The sequence below is a fragment of the Pan troglodytes genome, chromosome 10 (assembly GCF_028858775.2).
Source record: "Pan troglodytes isolate AG18354 chromosome 10, NHGRI_mPanTro3-v2.0_pri, whole genome shotgun sequence".
Classification (NCBI taxonomy): domain Eukaryota; kingdom Metazoa; phylum Chordata; class Mammalia; order Primates; family Hominidae; genus Pan; species Pan troglodytes.
This window is the reverse complement of record NC_072408.2, coordinates 70978114-71001965: the sequence shown is the minus strand read 5'-3', so window position 1 is coordinate 71001965 and position 23852 is coordinate 70978114. Positions and strand designations below refer to the sequence as shown.

The 23852-nt window shown below is 40.7% G+C and overlaps 1 protein-coding gene across 11 annotated transcripts in view; it reads right to left on the bottom strand.

Annotated features, from left to right (window-relative positions):
* The window catches only part of SOX5 (SRY-box transcription factor 5), a 1033373-nt gene extending 1012111 nt beyond the window's left edge, over positions 1 to 21262 (bottom strand). For 3 of the 11 annotated variants that reach the window (XM_063785854.1, XM_063785858.1, XM_063785860.1), the window contains exon 1: positions 20863 to 21098. The gene's annotated coding sequence lies outside the window, so the exon portion shown is untranslated. Of the gene's footprint in view, positions 1 to 20862 lie in introns of all 11 variants that reach the window. The other 8 variants (XM_054664454.2, XM_063785861.1, XM_054664458.2 and 5 more) reach the window with 8 other exon arrangements.
* Positions 21263 to 23852: the final 2590 nt, after the last annotated feature.

The window sequence follows — 23852 nt, the reverse complement described above, 5'->3', positions numbered from 1 at the left end:
GCTGCACCAGAACACTAATGTATGCACAGTTCCAAAATAGCCTGGGCTATTACTGCACAGCCTTGAAAACTACTAATATCCTGATGAGAGCACCTTTCAAAAGCTGCTCCTTTATTATTGCACTTCGGTAAAAGGTTGCTTTCATTATTTGTATTTTACAATAGAAAAAAAATGAAGAAATGTCCATGACATTGCATCATCATTCTAAGGTTCTATTTCTTATTAGATCTTTTGTAGTTACAAAAGTTGTTTCATCAATATGACTATGACAATGGGACTCAATACTATTTAATCGACTCAATTATGGAACAAGTGTGCTATTTTTCCTTAGCTGCCCTACTTTCCTTTAAGTTGCATTTGAATTATTGATGAAATTGCAATAAAGCATTTCTTTGTTACACATAGTTTAGAAGTAAAGAAGGATGTTTCATGGTTAATTTTTAGACTCACAGGGATAAAATAAACACACTTGTTGTCCTTTCAAAGAAAGTCAATAGCATGGTACAAGCTTAAAAGAATGACTTTTCCTTTTTTCCCCTATTGTTTTGAGAACATAACGTGCTGAAACAGTGAACATAAATGTAAAAGGAGAAAATGGTAAGTAAGAGTATAGTATAGAAAATTCTGTTCCAGGTCTTCCTAGGTGATAAAAAAATTTTAACTACGATAAATTTAGGCTCTGCTTTTCCTCAAGTATTTCAAAGACCCATTTAGTCACGTAGCAGGCCACGAAAAACAGTACAGTGAATAGTTTTCAGGATAAGGACAACATTTCTTACTTAGGCTACTAGGATCACTACCTGATGTCCCTTCATTCTTTTTTCCAAACAACAGCCAGAATAATCTTTTTAAATCATAATTTTGAATCTTTTAATTACTCTCCAATGCTTTTATGATTAAAAACCCAAAGGCTTAAGAGGACCTACAAGATTCTATGAGATATGACCCCTGCCTCCTCCAACCTCAACCTTCACAGCCTTGGCCCTTCTTTTCTGTGCCCTGGCCACACTGCTCTCTTGATCCCTTACCAGTCCAAGCTTTAGCCCATTGCAGAGATTTGTACGTGCTGTTCTCTATGCTTACTCACCCACAACTTCTCCACCTAGTTGGCCCTTAGTGCTTTTCATACCATAGCCCAAATGGCTCTTCCTCATGAAAGCCTTCTGGGACTTTCAGAATAAAACAGGCTACTCTATGTATCCTTATAGCTGCCTGTACTTTTCCTCGATAATACACTCGATAGCACTTATCACTATACATATTTATAGTACAACGTTCTTAGCCCACCTACATTCCCCAAGTCGCCTGAGAAACTAATGTGCTCCATTTCTTCTGCAAAATATACGATAGGCCTACCTGGCACCTGAATGGCAGAAAGACTCCTCTAGTAACCCACACAATCCTGCTCTCACCACTTTAATTGTCTGCTTCATCCCAAGTCTGCTTATGTCATTTGTTATTGTAATCATGAAAATTAATTAAATATGACATAATTAGGGAAATATAAGGGCAAAAATGAATGTTTTATTGACACCAAATTGAATGCTTTGTAAAGACTAAAGGCAAATTGTTTATAAAAACCACTATATTAGTTGTCACCTTCGTAACATTGGGATGAAAATGTTTTAAAACCAGAAAATTCTGCACTTAGATTGCTTGCCAAATGCCTTCAAGGTCTCCTCCATTTTTAATAAATCAAAACTAAGAAGCATTCAGTATATATTTTGGTGTGGCTTACCCAAGAAGATAATGAGTCTTCACTCAGGACACCCATACTTAAGTCTGAGTTCTACACCAATTAATTGGCAAATTGATAAACACTGATGAACAATGAAATATTGATAAATTAATAAAGCACACATGTTAAATATACTAAAATGTTTAATGTAAACAGCATTTCTTTAAGATTCTATGCATTTGTAATTTTTAAAAGAATGAACAGTCCAGCTACCACTCACAACAACACTGGAGGAGAGAGCATCTCTCTAGTCTATTGGCATGGTCAGCTGACTCACCTCCATCTTCCTCATTAGACTGGAAGCTCCGTAAGGGTAAGGACCAAATCTCTTCTGCTTACCATTGTAACCCCCTTACTCAATTCATGTGTAACCAAAAATGGACTTTCAATAAAAAAGGTTTGAATGAATGAATAAGAAGTTAAGATTAATCAAATACAACGCTGTTTATTTTAAATTACTATGAAGATCAATATGTGGCTGGGCATGGTGGCTCACACCTGTAATCCGAGCACTTCGGGAGGCCGAGGCAGGAGGATCACTTGACGTCAGGAGTTCCAGACCAGCCTGGTCAACATGGTGAAACTCCATCTCTACCAAAAAATACAAAAGCTAGCCAGGCATGGTGGTACGCGTGTGTGGTCTCAGCTACTCAGGAGGCTGAGGTGGGAGAATCACTTGGACCCAGGAGGCAGAGTTTGCAGTGAACTGAGATTATGCCACTGCACTCCAGCCTGGGTGACAGAGTGAGACCCTGGCTCAAAAAAGTTTTTAAAAATCAGTATGCAAATGCAAATAGTTATAAAGCAATTAACAACAAGTAAGGATGGAGTTACTTGAACATTTCAAGTCATAATATTCTTTTGAGAGACAGTCTACACTCAATAATGGAAAGATCATTTGTACATATATTTTTAAAGAATCTTAATTTTATTATTTTAAAGATAGCACACTAGCATAACAAGGTTCTGCCTTTTAACTTATGAACTATATTTAAGATTATGTGATTAGGTTTCCTTAGGGACTGAACCATGATTACCATATCCTTATTACGACATCTATATACTGGTTCCAAATCCAGCTACCTTTTAATTTTATCCATAATGAAAAGTAATAATAATGCTACCTGAAATGTGTTTATCCCCTTTCTTCCAAGAAATTTAAAGCAACCAGTATCTCATGAGCAGGTACTGTTAAATATAAAAACAAGAGAACATAATTGAAATGGATTTTTATTAGCAAAATAAAAGATTTTAATAAGGAAGCTATCTTAAGTTCAGGCACAAGATGACCCTAGGATAATTCTTATAAACTCGTCTGAGTTTTACCAGAAAAGTGCTTATAAATATTTAAAATTCCAAAAAGATGTGTAAGAACTTATTATACATATGGAAGGTATTGTGTTTTCAGTTTTTCTATTGCTGAGATGACACTAATAAAGATATCTTTTCATTATTGCAGTTAACTGATCTATACATTGATAAATCTGAAAAAAAGAAACAATGGAAGAACACTCAAAAGCATTCTGGGATATAAGGCAGGATATGGATCATAAATTAGAGCCAGATATACAGAAGGGTAATGGTGTCAGTGTGGCCCCAACCTTTTAGTTAATTGTGGGGAATTGCTAAACAGAAAGAAATGCTAAGTCATTATGACCCTGGCTAGTGCAAACACACACACAGATATACACTCACATGCATACACACACACATTCCCTCCATGATTTAAAAAAATATTTTAAAGCATCCCAATTCTATTCTAAAACCTAATTTTTCTTCAGTTCACTTTTTAATACTTGGAGCTCATACTACCTCATTTAAATAGTAGCACATGTCAAACCCATTAAATTGACAAATTCTGTCTCCAACGCACTTTGTCCCCATTTGGTACATAACTTATGCTTTAGAAATCTAATTCAGTAGTATTCGAAGTGGGTGCAAAAAGAAGAAAAAGTCAACTGGCATGTTAGAAGAAAATATTACAGCTTCTAATTACATTTCTGATTTTATAGATATTCTTTATTTACTCTTTATCTTATCCCCTTGCTGTGTGTTTACTGTTTAAATAGAGTAATATATTTTTTATTGACGGTTTATATACATGATCAGAAAAATTAGAAGAGCACTGACTTAGACGTCCACCTGGGAACCTGAAAAAACCTAGGACTACCCTTTCTGGCTGATTACCTCTTGTCCACGTACTGAGCAACACTATACCCCGTACATAAAGAGACCCCATCACCACCACCATATGTGTAGGTCCAACAAGCTGTCCTACCTCCAGTTAAAATGTTGCCTTGGTTTCATTCCACAAAGACATTTTCTCCAAAGCCAGAAATTCAAGATGATCTACAAGGTTGTATTTGTTAATCCAATTACTAATAAACTGACATGGGGGCCCTCATTTTCACAACAGGAAGAAGTTAATGTTAATGCTCTCCTCTCTCTTGTTTCACCATTTTGTCACACATAACAGTTTTCATGTGCTTGAGGAAATGCATTATGGATTGCCTTGTCTAATTTTTAGCTAAATTGACCCTCATAAAATGGACAAGGGGTTTAAAAAGATTTTCTTCTCAAAAAAAAATCGACAGATTTTCAAGTAATACTAATAACGCAAACATAAGTAAACCCAGGAAAATGGCAGAATTGCATCTCATGGACCAATTGCTAGTTCTTTGGCATCCGCATTTTAATAAAAATCTGAGAATTCTAAAAAATAGAGAAGTTATCAGAAAGGTTGTTTGTAGTGGATGCTGTGGTGCGCTGCCCAGCGGCACTTGCTCTCCCAGCTGCCAGGAGTATCGGCTGCTGGAAGCTCCCAGTTCAGTCCCTTTCCAAGAATAGCCCTAGCTTAGAGTTGTGGCCCCTCCACAGGGATGGCCCACATCCCACCCCGATGTTCAGTTATAAAGGCCTGGCTCTGGGTCTCCATTCAGAACATCTCTGAACAGCCATCCAGTTCCAGAGCTCCCCATTGGTGAGCTGAAGCCTCAGCTGCATCACAGTCAAGATCTCCTCCTATCCGTCCTTTTCCCTCACCCTCTCGCAGGTGGTGTCCCTGAGAATCCTCCCAGAAACTCACTGCATGCAAATCTACATGTCACAGTAAGTCTCCGGGAAACTCTGACATGACTGTTAGAGGCACCATCGTTTAACCTGGACCTTGCTTTCAGTGTTTATTGGGCCCTGAATATTAACTAAAGTAGCAACACATGTACATAAACTATGAATGTCTGTGTGTTTCTGTGCTTGTGTGTGTATTCTTGGGGATGTGTGCTCTAACAATTTGCCTGATGGAGTACCCCTAAAATATTAATACATCACTGAATATGCAAAGACAGCATTTTAACTGCTGACTTCAGGAGCTAGTTTTCCATTTTTTGCTTACTCTGTCATTCATTCACAAGCAAAGCAGACCATGTTACTTAACAGTATGAGTTTCCCCATGGCCTACACGACAGAATCTAGTGAGTATGAGTCTGTAATAAAAAGATCACCTTGATCTGACTCCTGCCCACCACACAGCCTCATCTCGGCTAGTCCTGCCCTGTACTCTACGCTCTACCTATACCAAACTATCTGTAATTCCACGAACACAACATGCTATCTCTCACTGCCATGCCTTTCCATTCAGGTTGTCCCATCTTCTTGGAACACACTACCACTCTCTCAGAGCACCACCCCTTGCCTTGCTTAGCTAAACTCACAGTCTTAGCAAGGACAGGTTGGTGGAAGCAGAACATCCAAGGGCAAGGAATAAGTGGGTGCTCTGTTGGCAGAAAATCTAAGAAATATAACTGATAAAAAGTTGGTGAGCCTTTTATCACCTAGATCCAACAACTGTAAATTCTACCAGTAATAAAATGGTCCTTGCAGTAGGGTTGACTTCCCCCAGGGCCCGCCCTGGATATGCCACATACCCAGTAAACCATGGCTCAGGAATTCCAGTAAACACTGAGAACTTCCAGTAAAACTTTGGAAGGCTTGGACATAGGCCATTATTAGCTCCAGGAAACAAAATAAGTTGTATTTAAAAAGTCAAAGTAATCAGTATATAATATGCTCAGGAAGACACACGCAACATTTACATAGTCAAAGTAACTGTATTACTAAACTGATTTAACAACAAAAAAAGAAATTATATTGGAACAATAGGAGAAAAAAAATGTGTGGTTTTAGGAAGTAGGGGTAGGAGGAGTATAGTAAAAGAGAGCCAAATAGTGAGAAGTCAACTGATATCTAACATTTTTTTAAACAAGGAAAACAAGGAATAAACATTTTACTTAGAAACACAGAATTGAAAGCAGTAGAAATGGAGTGGGTATAGTTGTCAATAGGACAAAAATGCTATTTTATTATATAGCCGTGGGTATATTTGTCAATAGGACAAAAATGCTATTTTATTATATAGCCTTGGGTTTTATATTATGTGCATACATTATTTTAATGGTATCTAATTGATTAATAAAATACTCAGCTCAGTCATAAGTTATCTTAGAAAACCTTCTCCAACCTCTCTTCGGTGCTCTCAAAATACTCTATCTGGGGTTATTTCTCTATCACTATACTTATCCCAATAACAAATAACCAGTTTCTGTTACTAGCTCCCCTATCAACTTGAAGTTCTCACAGACAAGTATCAAAATTTATTTATACAGTGTTCGTATCCCCTGGCAGAAATGAGACTTAAATTCAAATCTGAATTCAACAAATATTCACTGAGTTACAAGTAGAGAAAAGTAGTAATAAGACACAGGGTTCTGACTTCAAAGAATAAAGTTTATAACCATAAACTGCTATTGTATGCTGAGATTCATTATGTGCTGGAGATTTTTTTAAGTACCTTGCATTCATTCTATCATTAATTCCTCATAATGGCTTCATAAAGTAAATGTAATTATACCCATTCTGCAGATGAGGAATCAGACTCAGAGGGCTCAAGTAAATAACCCAGCTAGAAGGGAAAATCCAAAATAGCAGTGTTAATATTGAGCTACAGCATCGATGTCCCTTGACACAAACTCACAATATCTCTCAGGAGATAAGACATGCTCACAACATGATTACAATATGCTACAATAGATGCTGAAAGCCATAAAGATAGTTACAGATATAAGTGTCATAAGATCAGAGTGAGAGATATTCAGCTAGTATATTTGGTGAGAATGCTGTGAAAGAGTAAAATGTAATTTGGAAATTAAGGGATGGGCAGGATTTTAGAATATCTGTACGAGGGAGAAGCGTTGTATAAAAGGAAGACATAAAGAGGTGAAGGCAAGTATGTATATGTAGACACGAGGCACTACATGTTCTGTGTCAAATTTTTCCCCACCAGCAGAGTCCCCAGGAACTAGAAGTATGGATTTAAGCACCTACTTTTTAAAGCTGTGAAACATGGAAACACTGGGAGATGACCAGAGGGAGTATCCCAATAGGTTAGTGGAATGGGGATGGAGGGTGGTACAAAGCATCTGAAACAGCATGTTTGTTTCTGAAATCCTTCCTCTTGCCTTCCTCTCTAGCACTACTGCTATAGTCCAAGCCACCATGTTTCTCTTGTGTGAATCATTTCAATAGCCTCCTTTCTAGCTCACCCAAATCCGTTCATTCCTGCCTCTCTTAAATGTGATCTACAGGCTGTAGGCACAAATTTTATTGTCCTGAGAAACCTCAATGGGTTCTTCATCACCCTTATTATGAAGACTCAACTCTGTAACATAGCTGAGAAAGCTTAATGATCTGATCCCAATCTCTCTCTACAACCTCATCTCCATCTATTTCCCTTCCACTCTGCTTCAGCCATGCTGCCCTTCTAAGAACACACTCTTTTCCCTCCCTCTTTGGAAACCTTACACGTGCTATTCCTTTCACCTTGAAAGATTTTTTTCTCCTGTCCTCATCACCTCATTAGCCATCTTTAAAATGTGACATTTTCATGTAAGCATCCTCTAACTGCTCCTCCCTCAAATACATCAGAAACTTCTCTCATATGCTGTATAATCTTCTGTGAAATACAGTTCCACAATTTGCAATCATAAATGCTGATAATTATTTGATTAATGTTGATCTTCCCTAATAGACTTTAATTGCTTGTGTGCAAAGTGTGTGCCTGTTCCACACACCACTGAATCTCTAGCAGTTAACATGGTGTCTGGCTCATAGTAGGCACTCCAGAAATATTTATTGATTACTGAATGAATGAAGAAACAAAACAAAAAGAGAAAGCAAAAATACAGAGCAAAGTGGATTGGGAGCCAAGGAAAGTCAATTGACAAGGAGGTTTAAAGCAGATAGAAAGAGCAATCCTGGAAGAAATCCATGAGTCAGACAGGGCCAGGTGTCAGAAGTGGCTTTTGTGCACTGGCATGGCTTCTGTATGAGCATTCTGAGAAGAGTTAATAGGGCTGATGTGTTGCAGATAGTTTGTGAGTCATCTGAAAAGCTCTGTTCAGCTTGAACCAGATCACAAGCAAATTATTCTTGAAAGGAAGGTCTCAAACATGAGCCTGAAAAGATAGTTGGAGACATTGAAGAAGCTCTTAGAAACCAGACTTAAGAATCTTAGTCGCATCCATGTGTGGTACCCAGGCACTCTGAATGTTGGAGAAATATTTCTAAATATTAACAGCATGTCAGGAGGATTGGCCTGATAGTGGTAAATAGAGCAGAGTCGAGGGAAAGATACTAGTTTGGGGAACTTGCAATGATTCAGGGTGAGAGGGGTGAATATAGAAGAAAGGGGAAAATGCAAGCATCATTTTGAGGGATGACTTAACAGGACTAAAAATATATTTTTCTATGTTACAATGAGCAAGAGCTCAGACTTCAGAATCAGTCCACTCTGGGTTCAAGTTTCAGCTATGCCGTTTGCTAGCTATGCTACTTTGAGCAAGCTCAGTTTCCTTGGCTGTATAATGGGACAGCATCTGTAACTATGTTAGCGTTATTAGGAAAATTCAATAAAAATAAACTGCTTAGTACAATGTCTAGCAACAATAACATCAATCAACATCAGTGTCAACTGTGCTTTCAAGTGAGACAGGAGCAGGGGCGCCATGATGGTATACCAGGGAGGAAACGATTCTTGGTGGATAGGTCTTCATGTCATAAGAAGATAGCCACCTATGTTGTTAATTCCTGTCCTGGCTTCTGCTGGATCTTCCTTATAACCCATTTACCTTTCTAGCTTCTGCTCTGGACTCATGCCAAACACAATCTCTGATGACCCTTTTAGAGACCTCATCCTTCAAACAGATGGAGCCATTTCTAAACTTTTGCCTGCAACATTTATTTCCAACTTGCCCTCTTATTCTAACCCTGCCCCCAGAAGCAATCCTAGATACTAACCTCCATGGCTAAATACACCACTTCTCTCTTCCGAAGAAATATCGGAAAGATTATGTTGAAAATAAGTGCAAAGTTAAACTTGATTTTTAAGAGTTAACAGAGAATGATTATTTCTTTTTCCTCCAAGGATAGGTAATAGCATCAGATTCTGAAATTAAGCACAGCAGGAAGAAAGAGGCTGCATAGATTTCAACAGAGTATCACAGGCCTTTGCAATAAAGCACTTAAAAATGCCTTGTATTGCTAATTCTTTACACAATCTCCTTTTATTTCCAAAGCAGTATGCAGGGCTTGAGCCATGAGACACGCATTGATGTTAACATTACACTGCTTGAATTACAGCCATTTTTCTACTAAAACTCTGGTTAGGTTTAGAATTACTTTTTACGTTCCCTCCCCCTGAATATATTTTTCAGATCAAATGAGTAGTTGCCTCTTCCAACAATGCTGAACCCACTTTTGCAGTCATTACCTTAGCAAACATCCTTCCCCTCAAGATTCCAATAACCAGGCCTTGACCTGTATGGGAAATCTGCCTGCTTAAAGATCTCTGGATCGCATGTCACTCTGGGAATTCTAAGTGAATGAGGGCAACTCTCTTTTCAGGCTGCTTTCAAGTTCCCATCTCCCCCCAGCCCCAAACCAATACTCTTCATTCATTCATTGAATTATTCACCAAATACTTATTAAATAGCTAATATTAGCAAGACACTGTGCTGGGCACGCTGGTGGATTTTCATAACAGTAAAATGAAAGTGGAATTGTCCATAAAGCACTGCTTGGTGACAGACAAACAATCAGATGTAGACCTCACTGAACGTTAAATAGATTGTCTAAGAATGTGCAGTTTTATGAAGATTTATTATTTTCACGATCACCAGTCTATTGGCTAGCATCTGTAAAGATTTAGCTTCTCTCTTTACAAGATATTTTTGTATAACGTAAATGCTTTTTTCCCCTGTCCATGTGGAAGCGCTGTCGTTTGTTCAATAAATATTTGCTGAGTGCTACAATCATACGGAGAACAAAACAGATCACACGGAGAACAAATAGACGAGGTCCCTATCCTCATGCAGTAACTGTTATCCCAAGATAATAGACACAGAGGACTCATGTTTTGATCCCATACAAACCTTGGGTTAGTGTTTTTCATTGTTTATTTGTTTGTATAAAAGGCACTTTCCTGTAAGGACCATATTAGCCTAATTAAAACCCTGTCCTCGTCTTATCTCACCAGGACTCCTTTTCAGCCTACTCTTTCTCCCCTTCTCTAGCCATAGTAATCATAATCAAACTCTTCTAGTCTGTTTTCTACATGCTGCTCTCTCCTTCTGTGTGTTTTTATTCATTGATTAAACAAACATCTTTAGGCACCCACTATGTCCCAGACATTGTCTTATTTGGGATACAGGACTGGATAAATAGATCAACCTCTTGTCTTCTGTCTACTTAGTCTCCTTCAATCTGGCCTGTTAAAAAGTTATTTCCAAGGCTAGAATACATATAACTGGCCCCAGGGCCCCCTTCCCCACTCCCCAACCCCTAGATTCCTTATGTCAGGTCCCCTCACTCTTGACTTGAAGCATGTTAATGTTTTATATACTCAAATTACTAAAGGCTCTTTAAATTTTATTTTAGAACTCCTAAAACCACATTATCAAAAAAAAAGTCTTTCTAGCAGTCCAACAATCAGTTGTGCTTTATCTTGGCACTACCACTATTCTGTGAGCATCTTACTTAAATTCCATATGCCATGTATATATAACTTACTACCAAACTAGATCAATGAATTTTTTATCACTGGTTCTCAAACTTTTATGTGCAAAAGAATCACCAGTCACGCTTGTTAAAAATGCAGGGTTACAGTGCTACACCTACAGAGATTCAGGTTCTATATGTCTGGGATGAGACCCAGAAAGCCCCATTTTCAACAAATATCCCAAGTGGTTTTCAACTGGCTGACTGGATGATCACCTTTGAGAAACACTGTTCTGTAATTTCCTTTGATGTCAGTTTTTATGTATTCAGAATCTCTGCTTAAGTCATAAAATACTTTCCCTTAAGTATAAGCAACACGCATCTGTGTGTTCAATGAATATTTTTTGGTGAATATAGGGATTAGTGAATATTTGATAATAAGCAACATTTAGAAATCGCTTTATAGGCTGGGTACAGTGGCTCACGCCTGTAATCCCAACACTTTGAGAGGCCAAGGCAGGCAGATCACTTCAGCTCGGGAGTTCAAGACCAGCCTGGGCAACATAATGAAACCCCATCTCTACACAAAATTTAAAACAAACTCCATCTCTACCCAAAATTTAAAGCAAATTAGCTGGGCATGCTGGTGCATGCCTGTGGTCCCAGCTACTCAGGATGCCGAGGTGGGAGGATCACTTGAGCTCGGGCAGTTGAGGCTGCAGTGAGCCATGATTGCGCCACTGCACTCCAGCCTGGGTAACAGAGTGAGAACTTGTCTCAAAAAATAAGAAAAAGTATAAAAACAAGAAAGAGATCACTTTACAGCAAAGACATAGCTTTCAATAACTATTTCTCATCTCTTCCTCCTAACCGTCTCGTGATAGGCAGGTATTGTTAGTGCTCCCATTTTACAGAGAGGAATCCCACACCAACACCTTGTGATGGAAGAGAATAAAAGTGGCAGAATCCAATAGACTGAAATTCAAGCAAAGACTGTCCCGCTCACTAGAGCTGAGGAAGATGGGCAAGTCACTTGACCACTGGAGTCTGTTGTTCATCTGTGAAAAGGTGCTAATATCCATCTGATAGGAGGGCTGGGAGGGTTAAATGAGATTATCCATGTACGGCATCTAGCACCCCTCCTGGAACACAGTAAACACTCAAGAGCTGTTCGTTTTCCTACTTCCCCATCATGCAGGGCTGCCTTGACTCAATATGAAACTCATCTTGCAAACTATGCTCACTCAACAATCATGTATGCGGTTGCTGCTTTGTTTCAGGCATTGTGATTCTGCTAGGACTACAATTCAATGTCCTCAGGGAGCTTACCTTCTAATTGGAAATGTTTTATGTCACCCTATGGTTACCCATTTCAAATCAGGCAGCAGAGTATTTCAAAAACCTTTCATTTCATGCAGTGAGTCCAACACAAGGCAGAGTGGACAGTGGTGCCATGAGAATAGAGAATTTGTGGTAAGAGAAAGGTTAAGAAAAGCACAGCAAGGAGTGATAGGTAAAAGGAGATAGGAAGAGAAGAGCTTCTGGGTGGCCCCAGGAAGTCTCTAAAAATAAATAGAGGACCTATGAAATTTCTTTACATGCTGATAGATCTCTATCTGTTTGTTTCATATGCATGAAAATTATCACTTTATTTCCTGGTTGGATGTGGAAAAGACACTCCTATTCGGTTAATAGAGAAGGTACGTGGAGATGTGGCTGAGAGTGAAGTAAGAAAATTCAAGACAGAATTATAAGAAATAGTATGCATGTCTTCAAAAGCAGTTCCCAGTGCAAGAGTACATTGATGAGACTGATTCTGCCAGACACATATGAAAGAATGCCAATGGTGCACAGGAATATCAAGCATCACAAGAACTTGCATGCAAACCGCAGTCTACTCCTGATAGTATACATCAAACAAAGTCAGCTCTTAGCAGTCCTGAATTACACCGGTACATCTAGGCAGACATCGGATTTTGCCATAGTTCCTAAACCAGAATGGGGATGAGCCAGCAACTATGGAAGGTATAAACCTGCCACAATGGAGGATTAAATCCAAAGTTTAGTGAGAGGTGCCATCTAGGAAACACACTGTCAAAAGTATGAACATCTTTTTCTTTTCCTCTCACAAACCTAAGTTTGTCAGCCTTTTTAAGTAGAGACATTGAAGCAACCCGTGCTCACTCTTCAGGAAAAAATTATGCCAAAAGCTTCACAGTAAGCAGTCCTTATCCTGGGCACAGATTCCCTAGAGGAGTCCCTTGTCTGAGGAATGTGTCAAAAATTAGCTCTCTTTTCCTGCCTCCCATCCTCCTTGGATTCCAAAGTTGTCCCAGTGCCAGTTTCCCACAGTACAACACACAGAACCACCTAAAAATCTGGGTCAAAATATTAGGGGTCCCAGGAATCCTACTGAAACTCACAGGCTAAGTGGGCGTCTTCTTGTATCCAAAAAGAAAGCTTCCTTGCATACACAAAAGTATTGCTCTCAATCACAATCCTGATTACCAGTCTGACTGAGTCTAAATGACGTGGTCTTCATCCTCCACCACAACCGCCTCCCCCCCGACTCTGGCCCAAAAAAATAGCAACAACTCAATTCTCAGTCCAATAACGTCTTTTCTCAGATGTTGTTCTCCCAGTGGGTAGAAGAATGAACTACTGCAATGCCACCAGCTCCTCTACAGTTTCTTTTAATTTAAAGTTACAACAGGAGGGAAGAAAAGAGACTTTCTATTAAGGGACAACTCCCTGAAGGGGCTCTTAGCTGACAATCGAAGGACTGCTCATGGCAGTGATCAAATCTAAGGCAACAAAGTGCTGGTGGCTCTGTGACTCATCACAGCAGGAGCTCGCGCTGAGGGCCACTTGAGTTCAGTGCTTTGTGGTGCTGCAAGTTGGTTTAGGAACAGTAACACAGGGGAGCAAAGACTTGCAAGGTGTTTGAGGCTCAAGATAAAATGCAGACTTCCAGTGCGTTGCTACTCAACTGAATAGAAAGCCTAGAGAGGTAAGGAAATGAAGAGAGTTCTGCCTCATGCTTTAGGGCCAATTACCTAAAGATGGTCAAGGTCAGTTGGTATAGCTGGTGTACGGTTTATACTCTGATAAAAAATAAGGATTAATGGAAGATAAATGAACCAAGCTATTTTTAAATGATAAGCATTAAAGATGTGCTTGCATAAACAATGCCTTCCAATTATATGAAATATCCATTATTTAAATATATTTACAATCACCTGATAAAATTCATCTAGAGCTTTCAGATGCATTTTGTGAGTACATTGAAAAGAGTGTAAAATACACTGGGCATTTCCTCCATGCCACAAACAGTACAATGGACTTAGAGATGATCTCGTATAACCTAATTTAATCCCAATTAGTGAGGTGATACTGCCATTACACTCATTTTGCAATTGAGGAAAACAAAGCTCAAAGAAACTCAAAACTCGAAGAGACCTCAAAGAAATTGCCAGGTCTCATGTGTGTGAGTGTGTGTGTGTGACAGAGAGACAGAAAAAGAGAGACAGAGTCCAAAGCAAGTGTCCAAAGCAAGTGAAGTACTACTAAACTGGGCTATACTGCCAAACCACAGCTATACCATTCAGATCTCCTGTTTTGAGAGTGTAATTGACTTACTTCCCCAACTGCTTCCCCTATAGCTCTAGCACCACTTAGGCACGGAGGCCATGCTTCCTGTAGCTGCTCCCAGCCAATGACTGACAGTGAGGAATGCTGATACAGGCCATTCTTTCAAGATAGATGACTCTTCCAATGGCTGACTCTTATTTGCCTAGCCAAACCTTTCATAGGCTGCACTATAGCCAAGCTTCTTCCTACTCAATCCTCTTCCCTTGCCCCTCTCCTTGCATAAGTGTCAAACTTGCCTCATAGTCAAAACGCTCTCCTGGCCTTGTCCTGCCCTCTCCCCTAATAAACTTCTTACAGGTCTAATCCCATCTTGGCAACTGCTTCTTCAGGAACCCCAATTAATGCAAAAAAATACATTTATTTTCTGTTTTAAGAAGCCTTTCCTTTATCTTTGCTTAGTTGTAGTGATAGACAAATTCTGTTTCATTGGGAAGAGAAAATAACAACTAATTTCTCCATGTTACTTTACATCACCTCTTCAAATCAGGCAATGGTATGTTTATGGTGCCTTTCTCCTTGCACCCAATTTAAATAAACAAACCAACCTACAAGTTTCTCTTTGAAGGACTGTTGACTCCAGAGAGCAAAACATTGAAAACTCAGATGGATTTCTTTTTCCACACGGACTTTCTGTTTATCCACAGGTACTATAACTTAATATAATGCAGAGGTGAATGACTATCAAACGATTAAATCTCAATAAATTTTCACTAGTTCATATTTGCTAACAGGAAATCAAAAAGATAACAAGAGGAGAAATCTACAGAATTAGGTCCTAAAGTTTTTATTTATCCTTACCTATTATGTAGGGTAAAAATGTTAATTACTGAAGGAGCACTTATATGAATAAAAGATAGAATTCACACTTGCACCAAATACAACACCTTAATAAAATCACATTGTCAGAGATCATATACAGACCACTGAATCACTATTTTAAAGTGTTGATCTCAGCCTCAAGAAAGTGATACATTTTTTCTTTTTAGACTCAAATAAGTTCAAAGTAAGTACAAAATGAAACTTCAAACGTTATTAATGATCAGAACCTAGACTCGACTGGGAGAGAGAGCTGAGTGTAGCTAACATTTATTGAGCACCTAGTTCATGACAGACACTATGCTAGGCATTTCACACATAGTATCTAACATAATCCAAACAATACCCCTATAAGAAAGGGCATCATAATTTGCAGTTTAAGAGGTTAAGAAGGCCAGGCGCGGTGGCTCACGCTTGTAATCCCAGCACTTTGGGAGGCTGAGGTGGAGGATCATGAGGTCAGGAGATCGAGACCACTCTGACCAACATAGTGAAACCCCACCTCTACTAAAAATACAAAAATTAGCTGGGTGTGGCCGCGCATGCCTGCAATCCCAGCTACTCCAGAGGCTGAGGCACGAGAATCCCTTGAACCCAGGAGGCGGAGGGTTCAACATCCCTCCGCCTGTGGACCAACATCGCGCCACTGCCCTCCAGCCTGGTGGCAGAGCAAGACTCCATTTCAAAAAAAAAAAAAAGAAAGAAAAAAAGAGGTTAAGAAAAAAAAGGAGGTAGAACCCTGTAAGTTCAGATCTCTAAATAAAGTTTTGGATGAATCACAGACCTACAAATGAGATAGCCTTTCTCCTTTCCTGATTCCTTCCTGAATTCCCTCACTTCCAACAGTTTAACTGGTGTTGAAGTAAGAAAAAATGTCTTAAGCTACCAGAGAATACAAACTGGGTATCAAACTAAAGTCCGCTCATCCCTATGACTACTGTATTATTTTTACCCTATGTACATAGGATATCATAAAAACATAGAGTAGTTGAATGACATGTAGCTGAGCATCAGAGATACAATCAGGTCTTTGTTTTGGGGTGTTTTGTTTTTACTTATAATGAACTTTAAGAAATAGAAAATGAATGGACTTATACTTGTAGAATTCAATGCCACCATCAATAGTACTCCCCAAGATACATTTTTATGGCTCAATTTTGAAGGATGGTTATTTAATGCTTATTTACATGTATTCAAATTTTTCCTAATTTTGTCAATATGCTGCCCCTACTGAATGTTATCCTTAATTGCAAGTAAAATCATTAGTTGCCTATAAGGTATGATTTGAGTAGTCCTGAAAAAGTCCTCATGCATGTAAATATTTCCTCCTGGCAGCTTTCCTTGATACCTGTAATTGCAACAAGTTTATCTCTATGGAATTAGACGATCATAATAAACTGCAAAAATAACAGTAATATCATCTAGTTTGAGAATTAAACCATAATGAACTATTAGCAACTTTAAAATAATTAGCTTATGAGCCAGAGGTTAAATGGGGCAAATGAGGCAGGAATTCAGAAGGGCCCATCAAAGCAAAATGGACTGTCAAGGGCCCATCCTGAAGGTCAGGGTCCTCGCTGGTAAAGCATTCAAAAGTCCCGTGTAGGCAGCTAAAGGAGCAGGGCTTTGGAGGAAACAACCCCCCGCAAAATTCCCCTAACTCATAGTTAGCCTACCTTTGACCCTGACTCAATTTTAAAGACAAGGAAATTGAATTTGGTAAAATTTATTAAATAATCCTACAGAAATGTCCCCATATGGCCTGGCTAAAACAAACTAAAAGTGCCTGATTGTCTGCCCTTCTACTGAGCCTTAAGCACTCCATTTCTCCCCTCTTAAATATCAAAATTCATTATATTTAAGCAAAAGGTTAGATCTTTGCTTCATATTTTTAAAAACTTCACTTTACTCTTTTATTAATGGCAACTTTTCATGCAAACGAACTCTTGGTTAATTTAAGATCTTGAAATTACTTCTCCACCTCAGAAATCCCTCTCATAAATATTAGGTATGAGTGATTATTTACGTTACATCACACACACAAAGTAAACAACAAAGACCCCACTCACATTTGAGAATCATTTACTATTCCAACTCCCCAAGTTCCCCCAAATGGGAAATGGAATAACCAGACTGATCATAATTGGATTAAGAACCATAATTCTTTAATTCATTCATCAAATTGAGGCATTTGGAACAGTTTATTTACAGAGTTGTTTAGACAGTTTTGTGTGGTGTTTTTTAAGATAAACCAAAATGCCTTTCTGAAATAAGTTTCAGATCCCAAATCATTAACATATGAAAACCAAATGCAGACAATTTACAAATGGGTGTTTTAAAACAATGTTTGGAACAAAATTGGACTTTTATTTCATTAACTATCTACAAATCTAAGTTCAGGATATAGTTTATTTGAAACAGCCGAGCACTTTCTTCGCCTTTAAAATAAATCTTCATTTCTCAGACTAAAAATTTTTGACCAGTGCGTGAGGGAATGCATTTGACTTCAGGCCTAGACAAATAAGTTTCCAGGTTACTCTCAAAACTCTAATTATAGCATTCTCTACCACTGAAGTTGATTGGATATTGGGTGAATCATCCAGGTTATGCCAATCAATTATATCCAACAATTATACCTGCTGGAAATCTAAACAGTATTCAACATTAGAATTCTCCGTTATTTGAAATCCAGTGTATTTTAGGAGATTAGGAAACATAAATTTTGTCCTGTAAGTTTTACTTTTTTATATAATCTGAACATACCCTCAAATCAGTGATTACTTACCACTCAGAAAAAGAACAGAGCTTTTCAAGAAGGTAGTACATACTGTAAGCATTAGATCATATTTTAAACTTGCTTTGTAAGTAAAAAAAAAAAAAATTCTTTAAGCATTTAAATTCATTCCTTTAACTGGAAAAGGTAAATTTAGAAATTTAAATTCTCCTTATCACTCATAACTCACCCCCACTGAGGACAACCAAAAAGATGACAACATACCTGAGTATAAACTTCACTCTTTTGCTATTTACTATTTATATACTCCACAGATAGCATCTTTCCAAGTGTATATTCATTTTTTTCTTTTACCAAACCACGTGTCAGTCTAAACAGGATGTGCACTTACATGTATAGAACTAACTTAATTTGAATTAGCCATTGGACCTCAAATGCCTAGTTATTTACCAAAGAGGTTTGGGAGTTTTGAATTCTATATACAACATGCCATTCAACCAGAACTGTTTAAGCTCAACAACAAAACTAATACAAGCTTTCCGTATTAAGAATTGAAGTTTTTCCTGTATTAAGAGTTTACACTTGCAAGTCTGTGTCAGATTGGATCAATACTACCCACTCAAAAAGGCTACAAAATGAATTTTTTAAAACCCACAGCAAAGAAAAAACTGTTGATTCTTCAGGAACAAGGTTGTTAGAAGAGAGATCACTGGAAAGAAAGGGGGGAAAAAAGAAAGAATTTCAAGCAAGTATGCTACTATGTAATTAACACAAATAACTAAATAATTATGCACATCCCTTCCCACCCCCAAAATTAAATGTTTTTAAACAACTCATGTGATGAAAGATCTACCTTTTAGGCAAACAAAAGCAATCCCTAGCAGTTTAAGGATTTAAGGCTGTATTGCATCAGTTTTAAGTGATGCTTATGATTTTTATCTTGTATAGTTCTGAGGAATAAACAGTTGATGGCATAATTTGCAGGAGAACTTTGCACAGTGCCTAAAAGAACTTCCACTGTAAGTACTTATGATTTTAAATCATTGTGGCTGAATTTATCTAGGCTTCTGCCTGGGAGCTATATTTAAATCAGGAAGAAGCACCCCTAGAAACTTTGTTCCATGTATCTGCATTTGAAACCAGATTCCTTCCCTATCTGAGCTAACAGCAATTCTCATACAGCTGAATTCCTTTAAAATTAGACAGATCAAAATTTAGCAGTTCTGTAAAGGCTCTAAGAAATCGTCCTCCTTTTAAATGCTATAAAAGTCAAACTTGAAAAACATTTCCGTACACTTTAAAGCCATCTGGCCCTTAACCTAATCACTCTTGGCCATCGAGCCTCACTCCCGTAATCCTGATCAAAAATTTTCCTCTGGTTTTTCTGATGGAAATGTCCATTGCCTACAAATCTCACATGTGCCTACTTCATTGGCCTGTTTGTGTCTGTGTGTGTGTTTTCAGGGTACTAGGGGCCATTATTTATGAAAAGCAAGGAAACAAATCACTGTCCAGTCCCTTTGCAGATTCCCACACTTACTGCCCCAAATCCCACAGATTTCCCTTGGTCCTGCCCTTGGCTAAAGAACTCTGCTGAGCCAGAAGGCAGTCCCTGGGGACATCTCCTTATGCCTTCCTTGACAAAGTCCTTTGGCTATCTGGGTATGTGAGGATCTCAAGTGGGTTCCAGCAAATCCCTAAACTTTTGTAAGAAAGTACAGTTGACTGCCACCCAGAGTGCCTGGACTGCCTGGCACCGAGTGTAGGGCTCTGCATATTCACAGGATTCCTCGTCTTGACCTGCTTTAGCTGAGAAGGGAACACATTAAAATGAATTCACATTCATCATCACATTCTGAATTTAGTCACAGAAACCAGCGTCTTCAGATATTCACCAGGGTCAATCTATTTATTAATATAGTCGCTTTGCAAAGTGTAGGGAAAATGACTACTAAAATATGTAAACAGTGCTTCGTGTGCATCCGATCAATACTCAACAAACTGCTGCTCTCCAACGCAAACATTTCCAAATCCAATTTGATTTCAACTCGTATAACCTCTTTTCATTGCTTCTTATTGCTGTAGCCCCAAAGTGCAAGCGAGATTTCCCAAACCCGCGCTTAAAGTGACACAACATGTGAGTGGTCTTCACTTGGTACACTGAGTGAGGTGGGGGGAAAAAGTAGTTGCAATTAAAATTAAAGCTTCCGGTCTCTGAAATCCCTAGAATCCTGAAGGATGAGACTTGTTTCAGAAATTCCGGGCGGGAGGGAGGGGGAGTGGTAGGGAGAAGGATTGCAGAAAGCGAAACAAAAAGACGAAAGAGTCGGGAGGTGGGGGTGACTAAGGTTAGGGGGTGGGCCAGGGGTCGCTCTGATATCCTAGAAGGGTTAAGGGGCTTTGTCCAAGTTTTAGGGTCTGGCCTTGGACATTGGCCGCGATACCCAGCACAGCCCAGGGTTCTCCCCGCACTCTCCTCTCGCATCAACCACCTCCACCGCCACCACTTACAAAACAATACCAGCAACAGTACGCAGGCTTCCCAACAAAAATAGAAAGTTATCCCGTCTCCGGGTCGGGGTCCAAGCCGGCGCTCCAGGGTCCCCCGGCCAGCCGCCCCCGGGGATGACAAGGCCACTCCGCGCCTCGGGCCGCCTCCCACCTCTCCGTCACCCCCAGCCCAGTCCCCCTCCCTCTGTACTTGAGGAAACTCCGGCGGCGGCCCCCTCCCTCCTCCGCGGCTCTCCAGCTGGAGCCGGGAACGAGTGCTGAGTGGCGGGCCCGGCGAGCGGCAGAGGGGAGCTCTGCGCCTTGGAGGTCTGCCCACAACAACATCGGGACGAACAACAAAGTTAAAACGCAGCGATTCACGCACCTTACCCGGTCTCGTTAATGCCTCCTCCGGCGTGGGATGCAAAGTGGCACAGAGGCGGGCTGGGGGCCCCCGGGAGGAGACTGGAGATGGGTTTTGGTGGCTCGCCTTTTTCACTCTGTGTGTGTGTGTCTGTGTGTGTGCGTGTGTGCCGGTGTGTGTGTGTGTGCGCGCGCGTGTCCCTCTCTCTCCCCCCGTCTCTCGCTCGCCCGCTCGCTCGCGCTCCCCGTGTTGCTCTCAAGGACGAGGTGAATTCCCTTTGCTGGTCATGAGGCGGCTTCAGAGACAAACAACACAATGCGAGTGCAAATAACAAAAGGCAAAAAGACAGTAGGAACAATGGGGGAGGCGAGGGCAGCGCACCAGCCGGCGGTCACCCCGGCCCGGCGCCCGCCCCGGGGGGTGCGGCGGGGGCGGGGGCGGGCGCGGGGGCGGCGCCGGGGGCTCCCGCTCCCTCCAGGTCGCCCCCGAGCTCCCGCAAGCCCACCCTGACCTCCTTCTTGCAGCTCGCCGCCCGGCCGCCCTCTCTATCCATCCGAAGGGAAGGAGCCCCAGAGTTTTCTTCCCCGTCTGCTGCAGAGTAACTAGATTGTAAATAACGCGGCGATTACCCACACCGTGCAGGATTTTTTTTTTTATCTGCCCTCCACTTAAAGGAGCGATAAAAATGAAATGGCAGGAGTGGAAGGAGCCAGGGAGAGCGGGATATCTGTAGATCTCGATGGAGCTCGCATCTATAAATACGCATTCATGTTTAGTCAAGTCCCTTTGTCAACTTCTTCCCGGCGCCTGAGCCTCAGCCGCTGCTCTGCGCCCAGGACCTGGCCCCTCCCGGCCCCCCAGTCCAGTGGTCAGGCGGTCGGGCCGGCAGGGAGGGCGCGCGCGGGGGGCTGCGGGGTCCGTGGAACCTTTCCGGGAGGCGAGCCGCGGGCTGCTGGGCGCGGAGGCTGGAGCCGCGAGAGGTTCGGCTGCTGAAGCGGCCACTGCCTCCCAGAGCCAGGCTCCGCGCCGCGCGTCCCCGCCGCCGCCGGCACTGTGCACCCACCTACTCCTCGGAGATTGGGGTAGGGGAAAAAAGTTTTGAGGCGCTCTCATCTCTGCCTCCGGGGTGGTTGAACTGGTTTGGTTTTGTGTTAAGCGAAGCCAAAAAAAAAAAAAAAATCACCACACACACAGACACACACACACCCCAACCCAATGCCCAAGAACCAGGGAATGAAATTTAGTGATATTTAGGGAGAAATAAGGCTGGGCGCTGGGCTCCGACTCTTTCTGCCGCGACACTTGAGTGGGCGCGTGGAGCCGAGAGAGACCCTCAGAGTCCCATCCCCATCAGAAGAAACTCCGTCGGTGATGCCCTGAGCAGAAGCTGTGGGGCTGATTTAAGTGTGTGCTCTGACAGCTCCCGGGCTGCTCCGGCGCTTATCTCTTCTAATCTTACTTTCATTGACTTAAAACAGCTGCCGGTTTGCCAGGGGAAAAAAATCCTATTAAATCTCAAACCAGGGTGGGGCGGGGGCGGGGGTTCCTGACAGTGATCTTCCCAGAGCTAGTGTCCAGAAAAGAGCAGGGGGAAGGGAGAGCATTCACGGGGGTGGCTGCGTGTTGGGAAGGGGGTGATGGAAAGGGGACTAAGGAAACAATTCGAGCAACACGTTTCTTTTCCTCGCTGTAGCCTTCTCTCCTTTTGCTTTTATGCCGAGGTGCGTGTTCTCTGTCCCCATCTCTGTAATTCTCTGCAGACGCGCAACCATGGACTGCGCCGCGTCCCTGAGCACCCCCAGCATTACCCAGAGTGCAACAACACCATCAGGAGATCAATGACCAGACTCTATTTATTCTTCACGCGCCTAGAAGAGCAGGACTCCGGAGGAGCTTGGGAGCGAGGCTCGGGGCTTGGCTGTCTCTGGGCGATCTCTCCCAGACTTTTTCGGGCTGATTTCTAAACGGCAGTTAGTAAGCAAATGTAATTTCTCAATGCATGCCACACATACCAATCACAATATATTCACCTAGGAAAGTGAGACATCCTTTCTACCCCTTTCCACCCTTTGTAGATTTGTTTCTGGAGGTGGGTTGCTAATACCTGAGATTTTACACTTGTCAAGGGCGGAAACTTTCCCGGGTGTTTGATGATTGATTATGTGGTACCTGTTTTCTAAAAACGGCTAAACACCTTTCCCTGGAACAAAAGTGAGAAATGTAAATCTTAATAACTCAAGGCAAAAATTTCAAAGTGTAAGCACAGCTATTATCCACTCCCACAAAGAAAAGCTTCCTCTTACACAAATATTTGATAGCATAGAGCCCAGTAATTAAGAGAACAATCAAATAAGCTCAGGGCTTTCGTGGGGACTTTAAATTATCATCTGCCTAGAATTTATAAGCAGTGTAATCATTTGCTGCTTGGATATAACTCTGGATATGGCAATCTAAATGTCCCTCCTTAAGCAATTTTACTATGTGTTCCTAAGTATTTAATGAGAGAGATGGATAACAATAATATTCAAATTGCTGGTTCAATGTAGCTTCATCAACTGTGTGAAAAAATTGTGTGTGTGTGTGCATGAAACACATTTCCTATATGTTTCCTTTCCTTACATTTTCTCTGCCATGCAAGTTTCACATCGGAGCCACTTGCACATATAGCATAAGAATTCGTTGATGATCGTACTCCACCTTAAATTTAAGTGTTACTTTTATTCTAAGAGTTCCCAGTGTATGTTGAATGGTTTCTTCTCTTTTTGTTGTTGTTGTTGTTGTTGTTGTTTGTTGAATGGTTTATTCTCATAATACATATGTAGTTGCTTTACAAAGTTAGCTATTACTATGTCAGGCCCAGTTCCTTAAATACTGTGCAAGAAGCAAACAGGGCCCAACTACAAAACAAGTTGCCTCTCGCTACTACTTATATGAACATACTTAACGTTTGAAAAGGGATTGTCATTTACAGTGAACATCTGCTGGGTCGTAATCCCTTTCTCTCAGACAAC